General features: G+C 38.1%; 1 protein-coding gene and 1 long non-coding RNA gene across 3 annotated transcripts in view; one reads left to right on the forward strand and one right to left on the reverse strand.

The window, feature by feature from the left end:
* The window catches only part of ADAMTSL1 (ADAMTS like 1), a 998,876-nt gene that overhangs the window by 535,798 nt on the left and 436,834 nt on the right, over window positions 1–26,244 (reverse strand). The gene's annotated exons all lie outside the window — the stretch shown is intronic.
* LOC143660902 (uncharacterized) lies at window positions 13,693–26,130 on the forward strand. 2 transcript variants are annotated; one of them, XR_013164309.1, is made up of 3 exons: window positions 13,693–13,769; window positions 19,221–19,345; window positions 25,778–26,130. It is a non-coding gene; the product is annotated as an uncharacterized LOC143660902 (long non-coding RNA). The 2 variants fall into 2 exon arrangements; XR_013164313.1 differs by lacking the exon at window positions 25,778–26,130 and adding an exon at window positions 19,984–20,836.

Consider the following 26,244-nt stretch of genomic DNA (forward strand, 5'->3'; position numbering starts at 1 on the left):
GCACGGGTAGTTCAATGGTTAGAATGCCAGCCTTTCTTGCAGGAAACCTGGGTTTGATTCCCGGATCATGCACCCCCACCACACACAAAAAGTATGTTTGTGTTTATATGTTGCTTATTAATAAAAATATTTTTAAAAATGTTATTAGAGATGAAGTCTTTCATTTGTTTTACAACAAGAAAAATAGTGACCTAGGGCTTAAACCCAGTCAGGGTTTTCATGTCAGTTTCCATTTCTGTCTGTGATGTCATGCCATCTTCATGAAAACAAATCTCATCTTCTATCATTTTTAAAATTCACCTATCTAAAATATTTTACTAGCAATACCTAAATCATTACAGTCCTTATATATGACAGGCTTAAACTTCATACATTCCTGGGGACTAGATCTGATTTGTTTTGTTTTAAACAAAACCCTATATTTATATGTTCTATCCAAATTATTGTTGGGCTATTATCTTTGTCAGTTTGGATAGTGGTAGTAACTTTAAAATGATCAATTATGTTGTCAAGCAGAGAGATAAAACTTACTATATAGAGTAGAATGAACAAAAGGTTAAAGAGGAAAATGTCCAAAAGCAAAGGCTCTTTAACATGAGGAAATAGTACTATTTTAGGAAGTGGATCTAGAGAAGGGTAAATATAATTGCCTAAATGTGAACAAATATATCTTATGTAAAAGAAATGAGTTCATTATTGATTTTCATGTTTCATCTACTCTAAATGTCCTATTGATTTTAAGAGGCGCCATCTAAATTGATTATTAAATTATAACAGTTCTTTTTAGAGGAGAAAGTAATACACACAAATTAACATACATGCTGATTACAAAATGCCAACAATTTTCTTAAGAGTTATAAAGTGAAAAAACTCTACATGTCTCAGAAATGAGGAAATAGGGTATTATATACATGGGGCTAACGAGCAGAAGAAACAGAAAATGGGGTTAAAAGAGGGAGGGATATGATGTAGAGTGCTGAGATGGCTTCAGCCATGTCTAAGTAAACCAACAGAGGTTCCACTTTTTTCTTATGCATGAACAAAAACTTATCTCAAATTTATGCACAAACATATGCCTAGAAAAACAAAAACAAAAAAGAAAGTCTTGTGTAACCCATATGAATTTGAGCTGCCTTATTTTCTGCATGCTTACATTCAAAGAAATTTCACTCTGGTATCCAAAAATAACCAAAAGGTAGATTTCTCTCAAGAAAATGCCAAAGGGGGATTACACTCAAAATTCACAGCAATATTCTAAATCTTCTTTACCAGTTTTTCTCCCTCTAAGACTCTCATTCTTTTCCACTTGACGGCCCCCAATCTCTCCCTTCTAACAACCCAAACAACCTCCCGTTTCACTTGTCTCTCTTTTCTAATTTTTATTTTTATTTGCTTATTATTGTGAAATTACCATACATTCAAGGAATGTACATAACCATGTGTATAATCTGAATAAAATTTTTAAACCTTCATTCAACCATAAAGGCTTTTCCAACATTGTATTCCTCTGCTCTCTAATAAACACTATCCTGAATTTTGCATCAATCAATGCTTTGATTTTTTTAAATATACATTTTTACTATATATTAATGCATCTCTAAACAATGTACTATTTTTTGAACTTTATATAAATGGAAACATGCCTTTTATCTTCAAATGTGTTTGAGATGCAACATCTTGATAAGCAAGGCTATAGTTCAATAATTTTTACTGACAGGCAGCAAGCATTCCATTGGAAGAAATATGCCATACTTTATCTAGTCTACTGTTGATGGACATTTAGGCTGATTGAAGTTTAGAGATATTAAGAAAACTGCTGCTATGCATATCCTTGTACCTATCTATAGGGGCACTTATGCCAGAGTCTATCTAGTATTTTATCTGGGTTATGAAAGATGGGCATGTTAGTCTGTACTTGATAATTACAGTATCTGCTGGCTTTAAGGGTCTGACTATGCAGTTCATTGCTTTTGCTGCTGATTAGCCCTTTATGGGACCACATGGGTTTAGTGAGTCTTGATTGTGAGCTCATATTCTTGCATTTTTATCTCTGGAAATCGTTATGGTCAGAGTTTAAAATATATTGTTCTGAAGGTAATTTGGGTTTGTTTCTACCCCTGGGACATTATCAACATGGGCTCACCTGAAACTGAATTGTTATCTGTGTTTTAGTTTGGGGTCCCACGCTTGTGTTTGTGAATACATATCTCAGAGAGAATTATTTATCCCTATTCTATTCAGAGTCAAGGTAAAGACAAGGCCACTTAAATTGTCCTTCTGCCAGGTGGTTTTCCCACTAAGGTACTATCTTTAGTGGGGGGGAGGTACCCAGTTTTATGCAGGAGTCTCCACTCTGAACTCCTGCTCTTCTCCAGACTTTGTCTCTTGTCCCAGTAAGTATTCATCCATCAGGGATTGGCAGATACCCTCAGGGTAAGCATTGGCTCCAGCCCATGTTTACCCATCTGGAGTCAAGCTTTCTCTTTATTTTTGGCCTCCAAAAATTTCTCTTAATTTCCAGCTCACATATGCTTAAAAACATGATTTTAATATTACCATCATCATTTTCAAGTGTTCTGAATATAGGATGTTTATTCCTAGAAACCAAGGTTCTTTATTTCTAGCAGTTTAACTTTGCTTCTACTCTATCTATGGTTTCCAAAGGACACCTTTGCACTTCCTTTTTTTAAGGAAATTAAATCAACTGTAAATGTTTTTTACATTTCTCTATTACCTCTTCCTTCTTTTCCTCATATGTGCTCTTGAACCATTGGGCAAGGTATTTTGCAGGAACTATAAGATGTTAGAAAGGAAGAGTGATCAGCTCTGATTTTTTCCTTCCTCAAGTATTCATCAGGTCTTTTTATTTATTTATTTATTTTTTTTAACTCATTCCCTTGCTGTAACACAGTCTCATCACAAGTACCATAGCAAGATTTTAAAGACCATCTGTAGGAACCACAGATGGCTGCCACATTCTATTGCTAAGTGGTTTATGAGCATTCCTCACTACAAGATTAGGTATTATTTTTTTTCTATTTTATGAATGAACAAACAGAAACACAATAAATTAAGTAATCTAACTTAAGGTCACACAGCTTAGAAAGGGCAAAGTAAAACTGAATGTTAATCCAGCTTCTAAGCCTATGTTCTTTCCATGCTGCCTCCCAAAGAATTAATTAAATCCTATATATGTTGGTCACCCTGTAACAGGCAAATAAGAAACTGCATTGCCTACACAAGTGAGTTTATGATCGTTTACTTAGGAGAGACCTCAGAAGAATCCCATTAGCTATGGCCAACACTTTGTGGCAGGATGCCTGACTAGTGAGTTGAGGGGTGGGGAGTGGTTTGGGTCCCTTCAGTTAACACCTCATTTAGGCAGAAGGGAGCAGACTTTCCTGGTAACGAGAAGGCTGGACCCATCCCAACTCCACCAATTGCCCTGGGGAGTTCTTGGGTCCCCGTATCAGTTGCTTCTCTCTAATGTTCCTGTTAGGTGTGTGGCTGAAGAGAATCAGTTCTGTTATCAACTTCTCCTGCACCCCACCCCCATAGATGGAGTATTTTTGTTCTTAATTAGAGAGACAAATCTGTTTAATGTCTATGACTTACTTTCTTGGCATGGGTTGAAATATCAACATTATACTTATTTGGGTTATTTTCCTTTAGCTACTTGGTTAGATTTCTTTGCTTTATTAAATTGATAAACAGTTTGCGGGTTTTCATTATCTCAATTTTAATTTGTGATGATGTAATACCCAGGAGCTATTACCAACAAACTTTGGTTGCAGTATTTTTATTAACTAAGCCACTGATGCAGGGCTCATTCAGAAAAGGAAGACATCGATTAGCATAACCTCCAGGCTGGCTTTACCTTTGCACCTAGACCTAGCTGAATGCTTGCCCCTGGATGGGCTCTCACAGCCCAGCGTATGATTATGGATTGTGATTATCTGTTCAGGAATGTGATCATTTAGTCTTATACATGCCAACTCATTAAGAACTAAAACACAAATTAAGAGACATTTTGCTGTTCAGCATATTTCCCTCCAAATAATTAAAATGAATCCAAGTTGAATATATGAAATGTAAGGGGAGTGGAGCATGGCAAGAAAAAAGTTAATTGCTAAAATTTTCATTTCCTGAGTTGGCCTATGTTCAATCAGCTATTCTGCATTACTGTAATACTAGAAATATTTGAGATTTCTAGAGATCCATAATATATTTGCACCAACATATTAGGCACCTCATCAGGGTTTTGAGTTTTCTTCCAACCACTCTCTGCCCTGATTTTGCCTCATTCCCCATATTCTAGTGTTAAGCAAATAGAAAATCTTCACGAATCTGAATTCACCTTTGGCAGATGTATCTGGGAGAGAATCTATGTGCCCATTAGCCTGGGAATTATCAACATCTGGTTGAATGAAGACTCTTAGCAGGGTGAGGAATTTCAAATGGCTAATTAGCACAGTTGATTTCAATACCCACTTATCTCAGGATTCTTTGGGCTTGACAATACTTGAATCCCATCTCTTTCCATATGTGACACAACCTTGACCTAAGAGAAATGCTCCCTCTAGGCACAAGAAGTATTTTATTCTCCCCTTCAGTCCTAAAATGAGGGCCTCTCCTAAGCAGGGGTTGGAAATCGTGCCAAATTGCACATAATTGTACATGATGAATTTGTAATGCAGGCTAAAACTTGCTGGAAACTCAGCTGAGACCACCAAATTCATTTAGTTGGGTTTGGTTGGAAGCCAAGCCTTTATTCGCTAAGCTACAAAGTCTCTGGAGCTTTTATTTGCTCACAAAAATATCTGAATCTAGCACTAGAATCTTTCTCTGCACAAAAACTAAATCAGTTTGATGTTGCTTTTCAAAGTGTTGCTCCTTGAAGTATTCTAAGGGATTCAAAGTTGGAAAAAAGATGTGGTTTTGGAGTGGAACACAAACAACACTAGATGCTGAAAAATTAAATTTCCCTTAATATCTGCTTGAAGGAGCAACACATCATTAAGTTCAGTCATTTAAATAGAAGACCCTACAATTTCTGTCCCCTAAAGCCTGCAGCTGCAAAGACATCTATTGGAAAAAACAACTTCTAATTTCAAAAAGAATCATATAAATATTAGATGTAGGGGTCAGTGAGAAAACTCTTGGTGAAAAATTGAGGGTATACAAAATAGGAAAACACTGAAGGAAATACACCAACAGTTTTATATCAGTTATTTTGGGGGTGGAATGATTATAGATGATTTCTCTGTTTTTTTCTCTGGTTTCCAAATTTTCTATAATGGGGCTTATAATACTCTTTATAATAGAAAAATAGATTTATTGAAAAAGAACTCTAGATACTTTACAGATAGTTTCGTTTTTTCTTATGCCATTCAGGTGCTGCCATAAAATGTAAACCTGCCGACCGTACAGCTCATGTAGGCACCCAGACTCAAGGAGAAACAATACCATCTTGTATTATAGAAAACTCCCTGCATTCCAAAGGGCTCAAAACACAGTTAACAATCTTCATTTTCTTGATTCCAACCACTATTTTTTTGAGGTACTTTTCCTATCAATTGTTAACCGCTGAGATTTACTCAGATAAAGATTTGTGTAGGTATGTGGCACAGAAAGCAGAATTTGGCAAATTTTTAAATAGATCTTTTCTTCTTTGTTTTCCTAAGGGAAAGTGAAAATTATAGTTCCATCTCCTGCCACTCAAATCCATGTATTAATCAGTGGGCACTGGTGTGATTTTTCTTGTTAAATGCTAGAATTTTCATAACATACTCATAAGATACAGTGTTTTTCTATAGATTGGCATTTTGGGGAGGAAAGATTGTTGTATGGGACTGTCCCACACTGCAGGATGTTGAGCGGCCTGTTTCCTCCCCTAAATTAGCCAGTAACGCCCTCTGTGAGTCACTGTGATAATCAAAATCTTTACATTAATTTACAACTGCTCCCTTTGGCCATCATAATCAGGTATCTCATTCATTTACCCCGCAGTATGAAGCAAACAGTGCAAAAATCATTAGTTCTATCTCACAGGAGGGGGAACTGAGGCTCAGTGAGTTTAAAAGGCTTGCTCAGAATTTTATACCTAGCAAGTCACAGGACCAGAACTGGATCCCATGGTTCTGACTTCTTTCAACCCAGGGAATCCAAACCACAAGGGGATTCAGGAAACCAGCTTCTCATTTCTTAAATACGTTTTAAGCTTCCAGATCACAAGTTTTCAAGTTACTATTGCTTCAAATTTGCTTTAAATTAAACTCAACCCAGTCTGGCATTAAAGCTACTGAGTGAGAGAAGCAGACAGAGGCAGCTGCTTGGGGCTCAGGAGGGCAGACTATATCCTAGGAAGCCACAGAGGACACAGGTGCCTTCCACGGATAGGCAGTTCCAGAAAGCCATTCTTGCTTCCCCTCATCGTGAGTATCACCAATAGTAAAAGTTATTTACTGAGCATTAATCAAGTGTGCTAGGTACATTGTTAGATGCTTAAATCACTAACCTCCACGATAATTCTGGAAAATTGTTATTATCATTGGCTATATGGCTGAGGAAACTGAGGCTCAGAGAAGTTAAGTAACTTCCTCAATGTTAAATAATAAGACTCAAGCCCAAGTGCATCTAATGTGAAAGCTGGATTTGTATGGGGGGGTGAGGGGGGTGGGAAGAGATGTTGACCTTTCTGGGTGGGGACACTTGAATGAAGAACACCTCTAAAAGGTCAAAAATAGTCCGAATCATGCTTGATACATATAATATGTGATCAAAACAGCTGAAGGCACAGAAAAGATGGGAAGAGACCAGCAGGTAAAATCCTCACGCACACAGAAGCAAAGTGTGCAGTCAACTCCCGGATGATACGCTGTGAATACTGGCAAGGATCCCTATTTCGTCCTCTTCACGATGAATAAAAGAGCACCATTAGTAAACAGCTTTTGTGTTAAGCACTGCCTCTTTATCTGATTCTGAAGCCAAACCATTTTGGGAAAAGTGATAGACCATAAGTCACTATCCCATCAAGGTGAATTATTTGATCATTTAACTTTTCTTCAACAACTATGGGGCCCAAACATTCTTAGGATGGTACCAGATGCCGGGTGTGAAGGAAGAGGTGATGGCTGGCGAGATACAAAGGGGCCCAGTTGGAGAGAAGGGGATATCTTCACATACAAACTCCTCAACAAGTTAGTCCAAGTCAGCCCTTAGACTGACAAGAAAAGCCACAAAACTCACTGTGTGTGTGCATGTGTGTGTGTGTATTTGTACATACATTATATAATCGTACATAATTATTATAAAAATGAAATAGTGACTGAGTTAAATCTTATCAAAGTTTATTTATTGAGAGTAGAAATACATCTGCTTGTAAGCATGTATGCTAAAAGGAGAGCAAACACACACTTTTTAAATAACAGAAACTTAATATACCCCCTTTTGTCATACTGAATGTCTGCTTGAGACAATGACAATCCCTACTAGTCAGCATGTGATGTTGGAAAGCAAATTGCTAATGATCCTAACTGAAAATATATATTAACGCAAAATTTGTATATACATCATAGAAGCTTTACTAGTAATAGTCAAAAAAAGTGGAAACAAATGTCCATCAACTGATGAATGGATAAATAAATGTGGCATATCCAAAGAGTGGAATATTATTTAGCCATAAAAAGGAATGAAGTACTGATACATGCTACAACATGGATGAATCTCAAGAACATTATGATAAGTGACAGAAGTCAGACACAAGAGGCCACATTTTATATGATTCCAAGGGAATTGCTATTTCTTTTGGGAGTGAGGGACACGTTCTGGAATGAGTGATGGTAGTTGTACAACACTGTGAATAACTAAAAACCACTGAAATTGAACATTTTAAAAGCGTTAATTTCAAATGTGCTTTTTTTTTTTCTCAGTTAGAAAATTACAAACATAACCAAGTTCTTAATGTTTCAAATTTCTTCATGGGGGGGAATAAAGAATAAGAAAACAATTGAAGCCAACTATGAGTTCCTCCATATTCTATTCCCCAATATGTGGGGAAAATATTTCCGAGGATAAGTAGCATGCAGTAAGCTCTTTTTTTTTTTATGCCAAGCACTATGGTGTACCCAATATATTTTCTTCTTTTATTTTCACAACCCTGTATGTACTACTGGAATCCTCACAGTATAGATGAGAAAACTCAGAAATCAACTGCTTTTACCAAGGTCATCTGTCTAGTAAACAACAGAGTCAGGATTTTGACTAATCAGGTCGATTCACTACTGGATATAGCCTCTTTGGAAAACACAATCACAGGGGTCCCTAGACTGAGTAACACTGAAAAAAAATGCTCCTCTTAGGAGTCTCATCCATGAGGGGGTGCAGTGGGGTGGGGGAGGATGGAAGGGGGTTTAGGGCCTAAAATGCCTGCAGTGTCGTTCCACCAGGACACTAAGTTTAGGGATGAGTTTGCAGGATTGCAATTACAACTTTTCTTCATTTCCATGTTTTTCTATTCCAGGTTATGGAAAAACAAATGAAATACATATTCTACCCTGTACCTGGAAATACTAAGACTATTCACCTTTTAGCACTAATTTAGTTATACTTGGGAACAAATACATAAATAAAGGGTAAAATTCAAATGACAAAATAGGAAGTAGGTTTAGACTGTAAAATGTTAATCCTTGTGCAAACTTGAAATACTGGAAAAAATCTAGCCATATCAGAGGAACATTTAAAGCCAATCTCTGGTTGCAAAATACCCCAAAGAACCTAAAATTATTTGAGGTATTCTTCTGGTTAGAAAAACCCTGATATAGAATTCCTTGCTTCCGGGAGTCTTAGCAGCATGAGAGCTTAATTCTTATTCTTTTCAATTTTCAGCTGAAGCAAAATGGATATGTTAATAATGTTTCTACTAAAAGGATTACCATTCCTTGGGTCTCGACTTATTTTAAATTAAAGCTCTTAATCAAAACTTTCCGTTTTCTTAACAGGATTCTTCTGAATTAACTGAAAAAAAAAAAATAATAACAACACAAAAACCTTTCTGTGGGTGGCCCTAATCACAGTTTCAACCACGAGCTTCCAAAGGAGGTTTCTGATTAAGGCGTATACTCTAGGGTCCTTTTGATTTAAACACAATCTCCTTCACGTTTCAGACACCCAATAACTTTTTGGTCTGTTTGGAGAGAAAAAGCCCATGGTATGGATGACGTGTGCATAGGTCTGGGAGACGGGGCAAAGGCAAATCTGAGGCCTCTTAGCTTTGATAGCATTGCTTACTATGCTGTCAAAGGGCTCCAAATAAACATAACTAAGAAATTGTTTGCAGGAATCAATCAGGGCAATTTATGCTAAGAGTGGTGGATTTTTAAACTCAAAGTAGATTTCAGCACAGACGCCGGCAGTGTGTATACTATGTGAAAACTTTTATGCTTTTTAGCAAGAGAATTAATGGGCCACAGATCTTTCCTTCTCTGTAAGGCCAATTAGTAGATTCTACTCAATTCTGCATTCAGGTAGATCCATTCTTGCTACCTCATCTCTTTGACCATGACCACATTTCCTAATCCTGATATATTTCAACTTTATTGATTTATTTTAACACCTTCTGGAAAGTAGTACAAAATAAAGTTCAGAAGATTTTTAAAGGAAATATGCATTGAGTAGGTACATGAATTTTTAAGATGGAGATAACAGCATTTTGAAAGTAGGAATTGTTAAATTACTGTATTAGGGAAAGGAAAAGAAACTAGCTCGACCCAAATAATCTTTTATAAGTCTGGTGCTGCAGGAAGTTCTGACAGTGGAAACTCAAACACTTCTTGAAACAGCTCAGGAACATTCCACATATCACAGACTGATCTAAAAAGGAACAGTGTTTTTGATACTGCAGGTATTTCTTATCAATCCTTTTCACTAACCATAAAAATAGAACGTCGGAAATGTCTTGTACTCCCATTTGTATTTGATAAGGCGTTATAAGATTTTAGGAGCCCATATTGCTATGAAATGACAACTAAAATGGATAAAGCACCACCTCCAATTTCTAGCCAGCTTAAAGTTGTGTGGGTAATCCTAAAATGTACATATCACAAAATGGTAAGCCATTTGATTGAACTACACTAGACTTTTTACAAAAATTTAAAAGTATATAACATACTTTATACATTTCCACTCAAAGTACTGCTTCTAGAAATTCAAGAAACTTCAAATAGCTGATATTTGGTTAATTTTATAGCACCACCTGAGAACGCACTAGCACATTACGAAGACAGAAGCAACTGAAGAGAGGTGGAACAGTAGAATTCAGAGACCTCCTCAGTGAGGGACTCCAAGGCTGTCCATCAGGGATTTCCAAACCTTGCCCTGTTGGGCTCCTCAGAATCCAGCGTGGAGAACAGTGGGGCACTAGTAAGGAAAAGGAGTTTGCATTTTATTATACACATGCACACCCCATATACACACAAACACGCAAAAATGGAAACCACCAGGTTCATAACTTGCAACCTGTGAAAACAGACCAGGCTGTGACTTTCTGTTGCCCCCTGGTGGAACAACATGGAGTTTTATGGGTAGCCTTACTACTAAATTTGACCATAAAAAGTTTGAAATCAAATGTCAAATACGTTACAGCCTTATAAACGAGAGCAAACTTACCTGTTTTCATCCTAACTGAAATATGGGTGATTAAGCCAGAAAAATCCCCTTAATGTAAATAAATAATTATGGATGTCCATGAATTTATCTAAAATGTGTAAAGCTAATCTTTCTGTTCATTTAGGGGTAAATTCCTCATACTAAGCTAGGTTGGACCTTAAAATCTATTCCAGATTTGATTACGGGGGAGAAAGATGACTGAGTCTGGGTTTAAGTGAGCTAAAAGTAAGTACTTAGAACCATGTCTGGCACATTGTGAGTGTTATGTAAGTATGAATTTATCTCACTAGGACTATTACTATAGTTGCTGCCACAGCAACTGTTACTATTATTACTGTTCCTCTACTACTACTGTTACCATTACTCCTTCTGCTTCCTCTGCTACCTCCTATTACTACCGCTGCTGATGCTGCTACTATAACTATTATACTAGCATTACTACTAGTACTGCTGCTACTACTTTTACCAAATACACCTTGCAAAGGATACCCAGGAAATAAGAATATAAATGACCTAAGCTCCTCAGTGCCTCCCTCATTCCCCTGTACAGGCATGCTTGACATTCTGTTGTCAGCTATGGCCAGGTGGAGTGAGAAATCCCTCCCTTAGAGGAATCCAAAATTGAGGGCTGACTTTTCTGACAGTACCCGGTGATGTCATACTAATACTCAAGCGTCTCTGCCACTACTATATAAAGAATCTCTAGTTCTGCCACATCCTATTCCCCACTTCATAAAGGAACTACGGCATACTTGCTTGTGGCCTACCAAACCTACGTATTTTCTCATGTACCTACAGAATCTCTCTGGAAGGGTCAGTAAGAAAGAAGATATCCAGCCGAGGTTGTGGCCCGCGAGGGGAGTCGGACAGCTGGGGGATAAGGGAAGAAGTTGACTTACGTTCCCCTGTATTATCCCTTTTGTAACTTTTAAGTTTCATGCTGCTGTGTATTTATTACATAATAAAAAATAAAGAAAAATGGAAATTTGATGATTTCCTATAAGGAATATATCTAAACCGCTTATTATGGATATGCTTGGAAGAAGAATAACGGATCACCAAAGCACAAAGGTGAGAGGAACAAGAAACAGTATTCTGAAGACTCGGATGTAAAATGACACACCTAACCCCTGAGAGGAAGAAACTGACACTCATCAGGCAGACGGACGACGCAACAGCTACAGCCATGAGAGGGCACCCCTGTCAGGGGCTAGGGTGTGCGGGTGAGTCCCCGAGGGGTCATGAGCTCCTGTGAGGGGTGGAAGGAGGAAAGGGGACACCCAGGTAAGATACGGTGGAGATGGTGGCACAACACTGTGACTGTGATTAACTCCCTGCAATCATATATTTGAAAGTGGTTAACATGGGAAATATCAGATTGTACATGTTACCAGAATAAAAGTGTTCACAACAAATCATAGAACTGTACAACATCCTCCGTAATATAAACGATGGACTATAGTTAATGGTATAATTGCGATAATATTGTTTCATCAATTGTAACAAAAGTACCACACTAATGTAAAGTGTTTAAAGGGAAAAACTGTGCGTGTGAGGGGGAGTATATAGGAATGCTGTGTGTCACACCTGATTCTTCCATAAATCCACAACTCCATTAATAAAAAATATTTTTAAGTGCGTGGAAAAAAAGAGAGCTTAAAATTCATTTCCAAATCTTACAATTTCTACCTTTTGCATCCCTTACCCCAAAGAATAGATTCTACAACCTAGTAAAGTTCACTCTGTGTTTCCTCCTCCAAATGTTAGCTACAGTTTTAAAGGGGATTGGTGTCAGCATCAATCTCTACAGTACACCATGTATTCTCTTTTCTAAGTTGCTTTAAAGGTAACATTTAATATAGAAGACATAATTGTACATCTTAAAATATGAACAAAGATAGATCACCAAATCTATAGTCAATTATCTTCGACAAGGCCCCCAAATCCACTGAACTGGAACAGAATAGTCTTTTATAAAAAAATGGGTATGAGAGAACTGGATATCAATATCCAAAAGAATAAAAAAGAGCCCCTACCTTATACCCTACACAAAAATTAATTCAAAATGGATCAAACACCCAAATATAAGAGTCAGTACCATAAAACTCCTAGAAGAAAATAAAGGGAAACATCTTCAAGACTTGGTAATAGAAGGTAGCTGCTTAAACTTTGCACTTAAAGTACAAGCAACAAATTAAAAAAATAGATAAATGGGAACTCCACAAAAATCAAAAGCTTTTGTGCCTCAAAGGACTTTGCCAAAAAGATGCAGAGACAGCCAACTCAAAGGGAGAAAATATTTGGAAACCATACATTAGACAAAGGTTTGATATCCTGTGTGCATAAAGAAATTATACATCTCAACAGCAAAAGAACCAAAATCCAATTATAAAATGAGCAAAGGATATTAATAGACATTCTTCCAAAGAGCAAATGCAAATGGCTAAAAAGCACATGAAGAGACGCTCATCTTTGTTAGCTATAGGGGAAATGTAGATTAAGACTACGAGATACCACCCCACACCTATAAGAATGGCTGTCATTAAACAAACAGAAAACTACAAATGTTGGAGAGGATGTGGAAAAATTGTAATGCTTATTCATTGCTGGTGGGAATGTATAATGGTACAGTTGCTGTGGAAGACAGTTTGGTGGTTCTTCAGAAAACTAAATATCGAATTGCCCTATGACCCGGCAATTCCACTACTCAGTATATTCCCAGAAGAGCTGAAAGCAGTGATGCAAACAGACATTTGCACACTGATGTTCATAGAGGCACTATTTACAATTGCCAAAAGATGGAAACAATCCAAGTGCCTATCAACAGGCAAGTGGATTAACAAAATATGGTAAATACATACAATGAAATATTATGCAGCAGTAAGATGAAATGAGGTCCTGAAGCACAGGACAAGATGGATGAACCATGAGGACATAATGCTGAGTGAAATAAGCCAGACACAGAACAATAGACACTGTATGATTTAGATTTACCATTATGACTCTGGTAAATGTAAACTCAGAGGCCTACAATGTAGAATATAAGGGACATAGAGCTATACAGAAGCTCGGTGAATGGTTACCTGATGAGATTGAACTTACATGTAAGGGAATGGATAGAAGTAAAGATAGTTCATTCGTGGGGTTTTAAGTAACATTGCCATACTGAAGGTGAAGAGTATTGAAAGAGGTTGTACAGAGTCATGTATCACACTGATTAACTCTATAATTATAAATAGATTCTTACACAAACTACTTCAAAGTTTTGATTTGTACAGAGTTAACAATAGAGGGGTATGGAGGATAACTAATATTGCATATGCTATGACCTATAATTAACAGGAAGACATCAACAGGACCACAGCAATATCAGGGGTAAACAATTGGGAGAGAGGGGCCAGTGATAAGGGGAGGTTTAGATTTGATATTTGGTGAGGCTGTGCTTATCAGTTTTTGCCTCTTTGAATGAATGAAAATTGTCTAAATAGAAAGTGCTGATGATTGTATAACTAAGTGAGGACACTGTAAGACATGGATTGTTTGTTTTGGATTTTTATCCATGATGCCCAATAGATGGAGGGAGCCAAAGGATACAATGACTGAGAAGCAGAATGGTGAACTGTGATGTATAACACATGATGGGATATGTGTGCCTACAAAAAGAAATGAAGTTGTGAGGCAAGCAATGAAGAGAATGAAGCTTGGGGACATTGTGTGGTACAAAACAAGCCAGAAGCAAAAGAACAAATATGGCATGGTCTCTTTTAGAAAATATTTATAAGAAAATTGGAGTCTAGAGTATAAGCTCTTAGAGCAATCACACTTAATCCAGAGTTGTAAATGCATTTCTAGATTCTGAGATGCTCTGCTGTATGTGTATAAACTGGCACTTCCCTAGAACTTTGGGTCTCTCTGTGACATCTAAGACCCACAACTGGAGTTCTGCAGCTCTGAAAGGCAGCACTACTACCTTCAACAATTGTTAAAGTTACCGAAAAAGCGATCAGGCCTCAATTAGAGATAAAAATGAAGCTGATTTGGTTGGGACTAAAGTAAATAGAATACAGGGCAAAGAATGATTGTGTATGTACTCTAGAGCTTCACCTACTATCTGAGACTGAGGGCAGAGAGGTTTATTGAGTCTAGAACCTAATCTTCTGTAAGACAGAATCTAAATCAATCTGCTGAATAGCTCATTTAAGCCACCCAGACACATGGAGCCCAGAATGGGAAAAAAGCCTTGTAATTCTGTATAGTTTAATGTAATACCCAGGTATACCCCAGGCTATCATTGGCTGATAACTTAAAAATATTGGTAGAGTCCCCCGAGGATTGGAGAAAACTATGGAACTATTAAGCTTTCTTACCTGGGAAGCCCCTGGCACTCTCTCAAACATTGAGAGAAAAGGACTGTCAATAAAATCATCCCTTGATTTTGAGACTTGCCCTCATTAAACTTATTTTTGTAGCGGAAAAGTTAAGACTACCTATAATTACGCTTAAGATTTGCTGTCAGGAAACTTCTTTTGTTGCTCAAATGCCACCTCTCTCTCTCGAAGCACAATTCTACAAGGAAAATTATTACTCTCTTCACTATGTGGAACATGACATTCAGGGGTGAAAGTCTCCCTGGCCACATGGGACATGACACCCAGGGATGAATCTTGTCCTAGCACCATGGAGTAGCAATGCATTCCTGACCAAAAGGAGGAAAAGAAATGTAACAAAATAAGTTATGAAGGGCTAAGAGAGTTCAAATGGAGTTGAGAGGCTATTCTGGAGGCTACTCTAGTGCAAGTTTCAACTAGATAGTGCTAATTGCCTTGGTTTACCAAACCCCAACCAACATCATTCCTGCTAACCCTAAAGAATCCCTATGTGAGATTCTAAAATAGTTTATGCACCATGTTTACTTTTCAGAAACCTACAACCTCCAGATGGTTCCTAGGTCAGATAAGTCCTGAAACCCAGAAGGGTCAGCCCCTCCCCAGCACATCAACTAGTTCCAACCCCTTACCCCACATTATTGATACCCCTTTTAATTATGAAAAAGTTAGAATAGACATAGCTCAAATATCCCTAAAGATTAAAAGAAGGATAAAAGGAGAAGGAGGAGTTATAACAGCGAAGTTAGGATTTAACAAATGAGCATGGCTGCTGAATCATTATATTGTTATATCTTTTTCATCTCCAGGGTCTTGGAACAACTAGAAGGAAAAACCTCAAATTGTGGAACTATAACCCATACCAAACTCTGAAATTGTTCTATACCTACTTCTTAAAATGTGTACTTTAAAAGTTTATTGCTTTTTTGTATATATATGTTATAGCTCACAATAAAAAAAAGTTAAAAAATACAAACAAAGAGAGGATAAATCCATTTCATATATTTTGAGCTCGAGATTTTCTTTTTTAGTAAGGTAAACCTTACTAAGTACATACAAGTGCTAGGACAAAAAAATCTCATCTAGTATTTCCTACAGGTCTAAAATATAGAGTGATTATAGTTGAACAACTATGTGATTGTAGATACCTGAAATCATTGTAGATACTAACCACCACCATTTTATACCACGTTCTTTCTTTAGAAACCGCCCTCAATTTACTGGTGACAAAGTTACCCAGTTATACATGGGCTACTTCAAAGAATAAGGTTTCAGGAAGAACAGCTCACATTGTATTTAAAGGGTGATAAATACAACAAGTATTCCTCTTTAAAAGTTATGACTGGGCCGCAGGTTGAGGAAGTCTTGTCCGGTGTACCTCTTATTAGTCTAAACAGGAAAGAGCAGATAAGGGGTAAAGCCATATTTAAGTTTTCTGGAAGGCTGGTCTCTGTTTTGACACTTTTCCCCTTTGGTGTAGACTTTATTATATGTCTAGAATTATATATTTAAAAGTATAATGAGCTTTTACATGCCAACATCCCAATACTCTTCTTTAGGAAAAGGCACTAAGGATACTTTCTTTCACATTTCCTAATAGTTATCCATTTAGAATTTAAAAACAATGTTTTAAAAAACCTCCATATTTTAATATCTTCATCTGGTCAACGACATGACTAATCACACTTTACAAATAATAGTGTGAGAAAGCAATCACTATGCAGCTTAAACACCTTTGGACAAACTGTTGTTGTTTTTAAATGAGGTTGATACAAGTCAGAGATTTTATTCTTCCTGTCTTTCTTCTTAAAAGTTATTTTTCTCCCTTCCCAAGAAACCTGACCAGACTTAAATCTCTCCCCTACCAGAGATGTAGTGTTTTGCATCATCTTATTACTTTAGAAGCAAGGCATTTGTTTCAAAGCAGAAAATCTGTGTTTAGGCCAGCTGTCTATTCTTCAGTCTCTCTGGAATATGCTATTTCAGGGCAATGATTTACAAATGGACCAATAATCCCATATGAAATAGAATTTGTTTCTCCATTGCTAAAAGTCACCTATAAGAGATTGAATTTTGCTCTGCCAGTTCTCCTCAAACAAAATTCTAGTAAGTGCTTGTCACCTTATAGAAAAATTCAGGAATATCATAGCCTATCAATGCCATACAGAACTCTAGGGGAAAATTGTTCTTTTCAATTCACTTGGGTCTCTAATATCACATGAGGTCTCTGTCTGGCCAAAGAAAAAACTTAACACCCTCTTCAGGTAAAGAAAAGTGGACATTTCAATATTTACCATTTTGTTATGATGGATTCCAGTGAGAGACAATTAAGGATAAAACAAACTCTCCAGAGCTTTTATTTCTACAAATCCACATGTGGAATCAAGAATACTCCCAACTTTCTGTTCTGGCAACTGTCTTGTATTTCTAGACCTAAATTCTGGGTTTTTGAAGAAACAGTTCTCTCCCTGTTCTTCTCCTGTCCCAATATGTGGCCAATCCACCTTCACGTTTATTTCAAGCCTGGGATGTCGGCTGGGGGATCAGAGGAAGTTCCTATCCTCCCAGCGTGATTTTATTCTCCTTTCTGATTTTTTTCCTTTGGGACCAAATTCCTTACTGCGTGTGACCTTCCCCCACCCATCCCCGCACCCACCGCCCAGCAGCCCCTTCTACACTCAGATCTCTCTTTGGGCACCTGAAAGAATAAAGCCATTGTTCCAGAATGCATAGCCCAGGCACTAGCGCACACAGCAGCAGCGTGAACAGCATTCTGTGGTTCTTACACACCTGGGGACCAGGTGGGGATGTAGCAAAACAAACCAGTCTTCTAGTGTGTGTCATGTCATTTACCATATTAGTCCAAACTCCTCAAATGTGTTCCCCCTCCTCCAGCTCTCAGGAATATTTTTTTCATTTCTGGCTGTGCTGGGTCCAGGTTACTGCAGGCTAACACCCACATCACGCTTTCTGTCTTCAGGGATCTAGGCTCAAAGGAAAACAGAAAGCTTCTCTCAAACTACATTTAGATCTAATATATTTCTGAAAGCTACCTACACAAGGAGGTGGGGGGAGTGTGTGTCAGAAATTCTCTCCTTTACTGAGCTCTGTGGAGGACTATGGTCTGTAGTTCTGGCAGCTGACCCCAGGGATACCTGAGTTTTACCTTGACTATACGCCATCTTGATAGAAATGGATAAATGTGTGGCTAGATTTAATTTTCTAAGGCTGGTAGAAGATTCAGAGAAACTAGAAAAGGAATAAAAAGCAAGTCATAATCTGCACTTTCACCAAGGCAGAGACCACATGTAAGAGCCTTTCATGTGCTACATAGCTTCTTTCCACCTTTTTAAATCCTCCCAACAATGCCTTGAGGTTTCATCACATTCATGTGACAAAAGAGGTAACTGAGGCTCATAAGACACCAGTTCAGTCTTCTAGAAAGACATAGAGGAAGGATTTGAATATGGAGCTTCAAAGCCTGAATTTATGATCATCTCCATGAGTTATAGCTACTCGTATCCACTGGGAAGTCATTTCAATGAGTCCATAAAGTGTTTTTTTTTTTTTTTTTTACATGGGCAGGCACCGGGAATCGAACCCGGGTCCTCTGGCATGGCAGGCAAGCATTCTTGCCTGCTGAGCCACCGTGGCCCGCCCGAGTCCATAAAGTTTTAATGAGAGAGATGTGACAGTCCAAGTTTACTGCTCTTGACGATGTGACCTAATTGTTTTTTAAGTTGGCCTTTTAAAATAACAGTGGTAACTATTTGTATGTTTCTCATTTACTTATGACAGTTATTAAAATGGGGTTGGCATGGTGGCTTATGAGGGCAGACTTCCTGGAGTAACTCTATGTCCGCCGCTCATAAGTATGTGACTTTGGGAAAATTACAGAAACTCTCTTTGCTTCCCTTTATTTGGCTCTAAAAAACCTAGGCACAATAATAGTACCTGCCTCACAAGATTGTTATGAGGATTAAATGAGATCATATCATATATAAGGACTTAGTAGAATGATGGCAAATAATACATGTCCAATAAATATATAAATCATTTTATACAGCTCTCATAGTATTTTTATATAACTATAATATATATTTTATAAAAGCTATAAAATAGTTATTTGCTGCAATTATATTTAAAATAACTTTATGTATTTATATACAGTGGGCTCAGTGAAAAGAAGACCAAGACTTGCTGTGTTCCCTCCTTAGCTTTGCAGCTTATGGGCCATGCAATATTGGATGAGGCACCTTACAACTACATCTCAGCTTTTTCATGTGTAAAACGAAGTAAGTAGTTGGACTTGATGCTACCTCCAGATCCTTTCAAAAATATGAAGTTTAGTGTGCCCATGACATAAAAAATATACTTAATATATTTAGTGTATGCAGCAGGCACTGTACTTTATATCCATTTGCTCACTTAAATGTCACAAAAAACCACATCCCCATTTTATAGATCACAATGCTGTGGTTTAGAGGCATTAAGCAAGGTGCCTGGCATCATGAGTCCCTAAGTGGCTATGCCAGAAGCTGTGTCAAGGTCTGCCTGGCCCCGTGTTCTGTCCCTAACCTCTGTGCTTCACTCCCAGTCTGTTCAATTAGGGACCCATTAATAAAATCAATACAGTGGCCTCCCTTTTAACCATCCAAATAAGTAAAGTCCATTATAAATGGAAAATTCTAAATCAGTTCCCTATTAGCAACAATGGCCATTTTCACTCCTAAAAAATATTAATACGTGTGAGAAGCTAAATTTAAAGCCACAATTGGCCAAAGATTAAACTAACACGGGTCTGTTTTGGAAGGAAGCATTTAAAAGGCCAGAACTCAACTTTTCAAGTTAACGGGATTCAAGATTTCAATGCCTTCCTTTCTCCTTCCCTTTAACTAAATTCAGCTTTGTATTTTTCATCTTGTTTTTGGAGTCTTTCCAGGTCACCTCTGTTAAGAAACACAAGGCCCTCGGCACTGAACTTTTGGGACGGTGCCCACCGCGGCCTCTGAATGTCTGCCTGCCTACCTTTGATGCTGCGCTCACCACCTAACTTAAAACAAAGCAGGGCTTGAAACAAAAAGCTACTCATTGCACAAAGGGTCCAGCTCACCAATCAGTGGTCCCAATGATAAATATCAGGAACAAAAAAAGCCCTGAAAACCCAAAATAGTTTAATATTTCAAGGCAGGGCCAACCGATTTTCATTTGGGGGAAGAAAAAGAGCAGTGCTACATTATGGAGGAAAAGAGGAATAAATGATGATGACAGCTATGCTGATTCATTGTTTTTTGACATAATGCCGAAACATTCTAACTATGTGGCTGTCATGGGGATCCTTCCCAGAGCTAAAGAGGTTTTGTAGTTTGCTTTATAATAAGGTTTTCATTTTGACATGATACTACAATTTAAAATGTGAAATTCTTTTTTGCTTTAGCTCCTTCGAATCAAATATGTCATTCATCATCTTGGTGGTCTGAGCAAAATATCCCGGAATTCTCATCCCAGTTTTCAAGAGTTAGGCATCCATCCATATGGTAACAATATTACCACGACCAAATTCCTGCTACCAGAGACATCAAATAGTTCAACTTCAGCCCTTCAGTCAGGAATATTTTCTAGTTCTCTAAGAAGGAAATTTCGATCTCTAAATTATCAGGAGAGAATAAATGTGATACATAGTAAGAAATACCTTCTATCAAATATATGCTATTGCCCCCGAAGAGAGGGACGGACCATGCGCACAAATAGGAGGTGGGGCAGAGAGGTGCGGGGAGAAAAAGGCAACTGGGATGTGTTTCTGTTTCACCAAGATGACATTCTACAAAACATGGAAGAACTGAGTTGAAGTGTCATTGTGGCTGAAAAGCAGGCTGCAGCGGTGGCTCTGTATATTGCCTGTATATTGCCTGTGTACAACACCTTTCTTGTTCTCTGAACCTGAAAAGAGAAGTCTGAGATGAGGACTTGCTTCAACAGGCAAAATGAATGGAAGGAGAAGAATGTGCTGGGGCCCTCCACGTTCTGACAAGTCATCCACCAGTCTAAGGCTCTGTCTGTGTCAGGCTGAGCCTGTCTGTTGAGGATAGAATCATGTACCCCACAATAGGCATGCTCAGGTCCTAAACCCTGGTTCTGTGGGTGTGAATCCAATGCAAATAGGACCTTTAAAGATGTTATTAGATAAGATATGCCCAAACTGAATGGAGTGGACCTTAAATCAATAGGCTGAAGTCCTTATGAACAAAGGAAATTGGACACAGAAGGAGAAGCCATGGGGAGTAGCCAGAAGCTTGAAGTCAACAGAACCCCAAAGAGAAGGGGGAAGAGGCCACGCTGTGTATTCCCATGTGTTGGAAAAGCCAAGGAATCCCAACTGTTGCCAGCTAGCCAGAAAATTCCAGTCCAGGGAAGGAAGAAAGCCTTCTAGCTTCTGAAACCATGAGACAATAAATTCCTGTTCTTAAGCTAACCCAAATTGCATGGTATTTGTTTTAGCAGCCAAGAAACTAAAACCCTGTCAAAGATATCAGCAGTACAGGGTGTGGTGAGGTTAAAAGAGACCTTGCTAGGAATTAGGTGGCCTCAGTTCCTTCCCTGTCCTCTCATTAAGGAGCCAGATGACTTAAAAAAAGCCTAAACCTTTCTGGATGTCAGTTTTCTCATTCAAAAAAGAGATAATCCAACTAAGAAAATCTAAGATCACGTTCAGCTCTAAAGTTTCCACTGGGTGTGATTTAATCAAGCAGGGCTTTATGCTAGGTGAATCAGAAGAAGTAACAGTAGCTTTCCTTTCCTAAATGCATTCTGTTCCAGGCACCATGTGAGCATTTTTTCTTTCACGATCTGTGATCTGCTCAACAACCCTCCAAGGTAGATAGGATTCCCATTTTCCAGATGAGAAAAACTCTAACTTGCCTGAGAAATCTGACTCGGCTAATAAGTGGCAGACCTGGAACACAGATCCAGTTTGCCCAGTTCCAAAGATTCAAGCTCTTTCTCTACCACACACTGGGCACTGCCCAGCCATGCTTTGGGGGAGGCCTTGACAGGGACATTGATAATGCTAACCCTGGCTAAGCTGGAATCTCCAATGGGCTGGTGTTCTGGTTTGAATGGATTTATATACCCTAGAAAAGCTATGTTTTAATCCTAATCAATCTTGTGGGAGCAACCGTTTAATTTAATCCCTATTCAGTACTGTATGTTGGAAACTTGATGAGGTTATCTCCATGGAGATGTGACTCACCCAATTGTGGGTATTAACTGTTGAATAAAGGGAGATGTGACTCACCCATTCCAAGTGGGTCTTAATTAGTTTACTGGAAGCCTTTAAAAGAGGAAGTCTTTTAGAGAGAGGCCCTTTTTAGAACAATAAGAGAGCCATGAGAGAGAAACTCTGAATTTTACTGGCCTTTCTTGAGTGAAGGTAGCCTTTTGTTGGTGCCATAATTTGGACATTTTTATATGCTTTATTTGGGACATTTTCCCAGTCTTAGAACTGTAAACTAGCAATTTATTAAATTCCCCTTTTTAAATATAGATTCTGGCAGCTAGCAGACTAGAACAGCTGGCTAAGTGCAAAATCTGGAAACATGAAGACCCAAATGAGGACAAACTCATGTACAAAGTGGGGGTAACAACAATATTACAGCTTAATTATAGAAGTTAATATATGAAAAGTACTTAGACCAGTATATAGTATATAGTAACCACTCCTTAAGGGTTTGATAAATAAATAATGGGCTCTGAGAAGCAGAAGGCTAAAGGATGTGCAATCCCAATGGCCAGAGGAGAGGTAGAGATTGCAGGGGATCAGAAACCAAGTGGATCCAGAATCGGGGCAGGACATGAGGACAACAGAAACAAAGCCACCAGCTGCCATAACTTTGTCTGAAGTTCCTTATTTACTTTTTTCTGGATATATAGTACTTTGGGGAGTCTCCCTGCTCCTTTTTTAGTCACTGACTTGGAGTAACATCTGCTCCTTCAGTTTATGGATGGTAAAGAGCCAATTCTGCAACTCAGTGTTTTCAGTGTTACGGCATCCGAGATGTAGATTCTGATGGAAGCTGCTAGGAAAGCAGCTCCTCTCACCTCTGTGATGTGTGTTTATTAACTTGTGTGTCCCCATTATTTAGGTAGCGACCAATATGTAGTCTGACTTGCAGAAATACTTGAAAAAGACCTGAGTCTGTCAGGGAATTGGTCAAGATGAAGGTGAAAATGAGCAAAGTGTCTGGATGATCAGAGTAACTCTCCAGGGGCAGGAGGAGAGGATCTTAGTTATCTGGCCACTCACATCATCTCTGTCAGAAGCCAGGACCCTGCTTTTGAGCTTAGCGGAGGCATGTCTACTAGGCCTTCAAAAGAGGCCCTGTGTAGGAACTCTGTTTAAACAGCTCCACCAAGAAGACTGCAGAGCTTCCAAACTCTGCTGAGCTTCCTCCCCAACTCCCTGGGCTTTGAACTCAGATCAAATCTTTCACATTAGTTTTCAAGTATGTACTTTGCTCAAACTTGGCACCTGCTACTATCGGCATAGTTTCTGCCCCACCTTACTTCTGCTCATTTTTCAGCTTTGTGGTTCCACTTAGGTCTTTGTGAGGATATTTCCTTCCTACTTCTGCATTAGTGTTCATGCCAAAGGGAACTCTGAGGCTCAACAAATCCCAATTCTTTGTCTTCTCTAGTACTCAGGATTGGTTCCCTCCATGCTCAAGTGCCAATTTTATTCTATTATTGCTATCAACAAAACCTATTTATGAATCCCATGTGTGCATCATGCATTTTAATGGTTCCACATTTAAAAGACTTGTATACACATGGTTCAGAATATGTCCATAGAAAGAATTAAAATGTTAAAAAACAGCAAAAGTCAGAGAAAAATAGATTACTCCTTTTAGGATCTGAAGAGTTATTATAGGAAGGATTCAGAGAACAAATAAAAGAAAAAAAGAAGTCTTTAAAGTATAAGACTTTAGCTGAACAAAAGGAACTTCAGTATTCGGGTGAGGAAAAACAAGACTAAGATTTGGAGAGTAAGACATTTTTCACTCTTAAACCAAAAAAGAGTAAGTTCTAGATTACTTAAATATTAATAGTCTGAAGACTAGTATTCATCCTTTAAGACTAATGATTTCTTGAAGTATATGAAACAATTCTGGGGGTAAATGATGCTAATTTAATACATTGCCCTAATGATGAAAAATAAAGTTGGACTCCAGCAAGAGACATTACGCAAGACCTCAAGAGAGCCTCCCACCCAGGGAATTATGAAACTGTTTCCTAGGGGAACAAACACGCCTATCAGGTTCTGCAGAGGCAAAGCTGTCGTAGTAATAGATTGAGCTTCGGGTACCTGTCAAGGAGCCAGGGCTCAATTTTTTTCTAGCATAAATGTACTGGGACCTGGGATCAGATCAAATTCATCAAGTTCATTACATCTTCTAAGTCAAATTCTAAGAATTTAAAGATCTCAGATGGTGTGACCTATTCACTACTGTACAAAACTTTGAAATAAACTTTCATCTCCTCATTCTTTACCCAAACTGTTTACCTGTGGCATAGACATGTGAGAAGATAGAATCCAAGGGAGGGTTTAGAATTAAGAACTATTTTAGATCAATTGCACTAAATACCAATGATACAAATATATTCCCTGGGAGTAATCAATCAGGTTTATATATTCTCTTGGTTTACCAAGGAAGGTTGGTTGTAAGCCAAACCAGCTCCTGCTAGAAGAGTGTTTGTAACCAATACACACTTCATGGATCATTGCTGGGGTTCAGATCAAGGAGCAGGAAACCTCATTTGAAGGTCCAATATGCGAAGGAGGGAAAGGGAAAAAGTAAGTAAAGAAGTAAAGCTCAGGATTAGGTTTGAAAAATGAAAGGGGGAGAAATTTTCTTAAAGGGAAGTTAGATGAGGAGAGCTTCTCTGAGAACTAAAATGCATAAGACCTACAAAATAGCCACCCAGTGAATGTACATATCAAAGAAGAAATTGTTTTTGAAAGAAAGTGAAAGATGATTTCTAGAGTCTAGTCAGAACTATGCTCTCTTCCACTAAACTGAAACTACAGCTCACCATCTGTCTTCCAGTGGTCATTTTACAGGGAGAAATTATTGATGTGCGGGGGCTTATTGGTAGAAAGAAGTTGAGAGATGAGAAGCTTAGGATGGAATCTTCTTTGAGTACAATTCCTTTTAACTAAGGACAGAATGAGAAGTAATACTGTTTCTTTTTCATCTTTGACATTGAACACAGTGTTGAGGGGAGAAAATTCTGAAACAAAGCAGCCCCTTTTCTCAAGTTCTGCTTTTCTCAGTCCTGGACTTTTTCTATATCAAGGGTTGAGAGGATTTTAAGTATTTGAAATGAAAGCAAATGAAGTCTTAGGAAAAGTAATTGGTACACACATTTTCAAACATCTCAGCTTCTCAAAACACAACCAATCACTTGGGGAAGGGAGGAGTTGGACAGGGTTGGTCATGTTTGCCAGATCCTCACCCCACAAAATATCTTACTAAGCCATAATCAGATTTGTGGTTAAAAGCTTAAAGGATATAAATATAATTTAATTAGTAAAAAGTAACAGTTTTCTAATATAAATGTCTAAGTTAGAGAGACATAGCTAAAATGAGATGAGCTACAAAAATGAATCCACCAGGACACCTCTTCATCCCTTTTACTGATCACTCTGCTATTCTTTCCCATTTCCACAGCCTTACTGCTTACTACAACATAAGTTGCTACTTATGGATTGTCCTCTTAGTACTACCTGACACTCTGCAGAGCAACATAAGGCCATGCGTTAAAAGAAGAGAATGAATGATTCACTGCCTAAACAGGTTCAAAATGCTCAAAAGAGGAGCAAGAAAAAATAACAGCAAGTAACTATCCCAAGTTGCAATTGGCTTATAATTTCACTGGGCCTGTGCCATTTCTTCTTTCTTCTTATGAATAGATGCTGAGGAAAGAAAAGTTCCATAGGAATGGAGGAGATTGGGATTCATTACCTTGTCATACAATATGTATTTTATACTACAAAGTTCAGTAAAGAGAGATTACGGCACCATATGGTATCATCTAATAAATATCAACTGAACCAAAATGGGCATCAACTATGTGTACACTTTGCCTAAACAAACCCTTAGAATCTAAAGATGTCTTTTTTTTTCACTTGACAAAA

This window comes from Tamandua tetradactyla, chromosome 2 (assembly GCF_023851605.1).
Source record: "Tamandua tetradactyla isolate mTamTet1 chromosome 2, mTamTet1.pri, whole genome shotgun sequence".
NCBI classification, from domain to species: Eukaryota; Metazoa; Chordata; class Mammalia; order Pilosa; family Myrmecophagidae; genus Tamandua; species Tamandua tetradactyla.